We start from the raw sequence: 5343 nt of genomic DNA, 5'->3' as shown, positions 1-5343 counted from the left end.
AATTTGGAGAAGAGTGGTTCATTGTAATTGATAAAAAACAGTTAGCAAACAATAGTTCTACTCCAATGGAACTATCATGAGAAAAATCAGGATGGATAGGGACAAGCTGAGGGCAGTTGCCCATGTGAAATTATAAGCTTACAAAACATAAACCTGCAGATGAAAGATGCTAGAACTCCAGAAGAAAGGACCTCTGGAGCAAGAGCCACTGAACTTGGCAATGACCCTTCCAGCCTTTCCCTAAAAAGGGCCTATGCCTGCTTCCATGGGCACTTATACTGGACACTGAGGGTATGAAGATTACAAAGCATTTTGAAGATGACTGCACATAAACTCCTAGTTGATACTGCTTATTAAAGGCAGGAGGTGGCGGGGGCTGAAGAGATGGCTCAGCAGTTAAGAGGGCATTCTCCTATTCCTGGGGACAGGGCACAGCACCTACACAGAGTGGCTCACAATCTGGAACTCAAGCTGAGGGTATCTGTTACCGTCTTTTGATTTCAAGCACTGCACTAATAATGAGAACATATATAAATAATTGGGGGGGCAGGCATGGCGATGCAGGCTTTTAATGCCAGCACTCAGGAGGCAGAGACAGGCAGATCTGGGTTTGAGGCCAGTCCAATCTACATAGTGAGTTCCAGGATAGCCAGGGCTATGTAAAGAGAACCTGTCTCCAAAGATATCAAAATAAATAAGTAATAGGGCTGGAGAGAGAGCTTAGTGGCTAAAAGCACTGGCTGTTCTTGCAAAGGACCCAGGTTCAATTCCCAGCACATACATGTGGCTTGTAACTGTAGCTCTATTCTAAGGATCTGCCACCTTCTTCTGGCCTCTGCAGGCATTAAGCATGCATGTGGTGGACAGACAGACAGATAGGCAAAACACCCATGCACACAAAATAAAACTAAAATTTAAAGTATAAATAAGCCAGGCAGCGGTGGCTCATGCCTTTAATTTCAGCACTTGGGAGGCAGAGGCAGGTGGATTTCTGAGTTAGAGGCCAGCCTGGTCTACAGAGTGAGTTCCAAGACAGCCAGGGCTACACAGAGAAACCCTGTCTCAAAAAACCAAAATAAAAAAAATAATAATGTATAAATAAATAGTAATTTTTAAATGCAAAGTTGGAGGTAGTTCTGGGGATAGAGCTCACTTTGTAAAATGTTCCATCTAGCATGTAAGAGGCCCTTGAGAAAATTCTGGAAGGATAATGTCTTAGGGTTTCATTGCTATGAAGACACAACATGACCCAGGCAGCTCTTATTTTAAAAAAAAAAAAAAATTTAATTGGAGCTGGCTTACAGTTTCAGAGGTTTGATCCATTGTCATCATGGTGGGAAACTTAACCACAGATATGGTGCTGTACATTTCCACAGATGGAGATGTGTGCCACACTGAGTGTAGCTTGAGCATTTGTGAATTCAAAGCCGCTATATCCTGTAATAGTTGGGGACTGAAGGATGCTGGAAGAACCTGGCAGCCAGGTCCACTTTGATATGTTAAATAGGTACTTCAGCCGTTTGTCCTGGGCTTGAGACTTTACAGGCAATGGGAAGAGAAAGATTTAAGAAACAACAAAACCCTCCTAGGCAGGAACTTAGCCCAAGGGGAACATACTTGCCTAGTGTGTGAGATGCCCTGGGTTCAAACTCCAGTGCCACAAACAAGCAAGCAAACAAATGCCCCCTTCTCCCTTCCCCTCAGCCCCTGGAGCCTTTAATGTTTCATCTTTTACTTAGGTGCAATTGTGGACGCACATGAGTGTAGTGCCTGTGGATGCCAGAAGAGGGCAGCAGTTAACTGGGACTGAGGTTACAGGAGGCTAGGCACAGCCTGACATAGGTCCTGGGAACCACACAGGGGTTCTACACAAGAGCAGTGTTCAATCTTAAGCACTGAGCAGACAGCCCAGCCCTGAAGTTGCCTTTTAGTGGTAGTTCAGTGTGAGCCTTACTTCTTCCCGGAGAGGAAAAAAGCGCTGACCCACAGAGGGTCTGAGTTCAAATTCTTAGAACCCACGTAAAAAGCTATACACTGCTATGTGTGTAGCCTCAGTGCTGTAAGGGACAAGCATGGGGGTTGTTATGGCTTGCTGGCAGCTGGCCTATCTCCAGGTTCAGTGGGAGGCCCTGTCTCCAGGAATAAGGCAGAGGGTGGTAGAGCAGGACACCGGGTGTGCTCTTCTGGCCCCCAGATACCTGTGCCCACATATCCACATACATCACACATATAGGTCTCAGTGAAAAGGGAATAGGGAGGTGGGGATTCCAGCTTAGGAAAAGACAGCTGCTGCCACTGTCAAACCTGAAAGACCCCCAGCCTCCCATGGCTTTATAATCTTTCGGGTCAGTTTCTTAATCAAGGGCCTACCTTTCAAGACAAGCCATGTTGACCAATTTAAAAAGTCTTTTTTAGGCAGGGCATAGCGACACACAACTTTAATTCCAGCACTTGGGAGACAGAGGAAGGCAGATCTCTTAAGTTCAAGGCCAGCCTGGTCTATGTAGTGAGTTCTATAACAGGTTATGTAGAGTGATCTTGTTAAAATAAGTAAGTAAATAAATAAACCAAAAAAATGAGAAAAAACAGCCGGGCGTGGTGGCGCACGCCTTTAATCCCAGCACTCGGGAGGCAGAGGCAGGCGGATTTCTGAGTTCGAGGCCAGCCTGGTCTACAAAGTGAGTTCCAGGACAGCCAGGGCTATACAGAGAAACCCTGTCTTGAAAAAAAAAATGAGAAAAAACTCCAACAAAAATCTTTTCAGAAAATGGGAACAGAGCACTCAATCGTCATCCCAGCACACCTGTCATGCCAGCACACCTCACATCTCAGCACACCTCACATCTCAGCACACCTCACATCCCAGCACATCTCACATCCCAGCACTAAGGATGGAGAGGTAAGGTGAGAAGACCATGAGTTCCAGGCCAGCCTTGACTACAGAGTGAGAACCATTCTCAAAACCCAAAAGAGGTTTGGGGTGGGGACAAAAAAAGCTGGGCTGTGATGGCACACACCTTTAATCCCATCATGGGAGGTAGACAGCATGTGAGTCTGAGGCCAGCCTGGTCTACATAGAGTGTTCTAGGCCAGCCAGGGCTACATAATGAGACCCTGTCTTGAAGAGAAAAAAAAAAGTGAAAAACTATCCTCTTGCCGTTTTATTTGTATCATTTACCATGCTGTGCACCGCTCAGCACCCTGCAGTCGCATGCCATGCCATGGGGTCTTCCCAATACACCTTTAAGAAAGGCATTGTGGTAACATTTTACAGATGAGGAGAGTAGAGCTCAGAGGCCAGCCATGACCTAAGGACACGTGTCAAACAGATGCTTCTTCTAGAACCTCCCTGTGGATGGACTCTGGTGCCCAGGTTCAGAGCATCTCTGATGCTGTGAGTACCAGATGCCCACCAGAGAGTACCACACTAAGACCGTTAAAGCCAGGAAAATCCTTATAGCTGGCCGGTGACTGCACGGAGAACTTGCCCAAATCCCTGCAGTCCCAAGCCTTACATGCCGTGCCCTGTACATGTCTTTCATGTACAAAAACTCTATTCTGGTTGTCACACTTCAGTTAGAAGGACACAGAAGTACAGAAGCCAAAAAGCAATGTTAGCACAATTAGATATTTTTATTTGGGGATTTTCCTGGAACTACGGACAGTTCGTCAGTTGTTGGGACCTACATGCTGGGTTTTAAAGTCAGAATGGTGTATCTAACATGGTATCAGACACTCTATGATCCAGGGACCTGTTACCCATGACACCTCTTCCTCCATTAGGATCCCCACTTGCCCCTCCAGAACCCCTTAAACTATTCTGATTCTGCTGACAGCCCCCATTCTCTGCTGACTGAGCCCAGTGAGAAGGGCATGGTCACTATCCTCAGGTTTGTCCCTGTCCCAAGGAGAGCAGAACCAAGAGAAGAGGATAGTGACCGGGTCCTTGGGAGGAAGCCAGGGGCTTCACTGGCCAGAAGTGGCCTTTCAAGTTGCCAGGTTGGGGGTGGCTAAGACTGGGTTTGGATCCATGGGCCCACCCCGCTTCTCTTAATGAGCCCCTCTAGGAGCTAGCTTAACCTCGTCAGTTGGGCACATATGGCTCTTGCAAAGAACTAGTACCCAGTTCCCACTTTGGGTGCCTCACAAGAGCCTGTAACTCCAGCTTCAGGAGATCCAAGGCCTCTATGCGCATCTCTACTGCTACACACAACTCCACGCACACGCGAATAGTTAACAAAGTCCTTGTTCCTGAACATCTGGCAAACGAATAACGGTCTCTTCCCTTCCCAATGGAAAAAGCTGATTTTTTTTTTCCTTTATTTGTGGAGTAACAGCAGAGACATAGACAGAGTCGAATCAAACCGACAACTGTGGCTGCAGCAACTTCTCTCCTTGTCAGACAAAACAGTATCTACCTCTGGTTTTTAATATCACACAGGACAAGAAGCTTTTCGCAGGTTCTATTTGCAAACCAAAACGATGACGGGCAGGTCCAACATGTTGCAAGACTACAAGCTTCTGGAGAGAGATGCGGAGCTGGGAAAGGTGCGGGGCTCCTGGTGTCTGAGGCAGAAGGCAGTGAGGAGTCACGTGTCAGGGTGATGGGATGGAGGAGGGGGCTCTGGTGGGGGTGGGGGTGGGGGTGGGGGGTACAGCCCTGCGGGCCGGAGGACAGAAGGCTTTGCAACTCATGAATATTCCAGACTGACTTCCAGGCCTGTGGGAGCAGAGCCGGATCCTCTACCGGGGGCACAGCTGGGGCCTCAAGCTGGTGGGATGCAAAGGACATCCAGACTGGGAGGCCGCAATCCACTCTTAGCACGGTGCCTGGGCCTGGGCCTGGCAGGGGAGGGCAGCAGCTCGAGACCCCCGTAGCCCACCCAGCTACTCTTAATGAGCCCCACTAGGAGCTCCAGCTGTCAATCATCCTCCAAGCAGAGGCCAGTGAGTCCGCAGCCTTCCTCCGAGGAAGAGGCTGGTACAAAAAGATGCCAGGCAACAGATCAGGCCTGACAGGGGTAAGAGTCTCGCACTCGCAGGAGGCTCAACTATCTGGTTATTTTCTCTCTGTGGCGATTCCAGGAAGCCGAAACCTGCCTCTCTCCTCAGCACGAGCTTTCTGGGAGGAAACAGACTGGAGGCTAAGAACAGCCCCGGTGCAGACATCAGGAGAAGCGACCTGTTAACAACCTGTTCTCTCGGCCTTTAGCCTTCTCCCTCCCCCTTCCCCGCTCACCCCCCCCCCACCTGCCGGGATAAAATCCCTGATAAAGGCAACTTAAGGAAGGAGGGACTTATTTTGGCTCTTAGTTTGAACAACTATGGTGGGAGCAGGGGTGG

This window comes from Mus pahari, chromosome 2 (genome assembly GCF_900095145.1).
Source record: "Mus pahari chromosome 2, PAHARI_EIJ_v1.1, whole genome shotgun sequence".
Lineage (NCBI taxonomy): Eukaryota > Metazoa > Chordata > Mammalia > Rodentia > Muridae > Mus > Mus pahari.
This window is presented reverse-complemented; position numbering follows the sequence as displayed.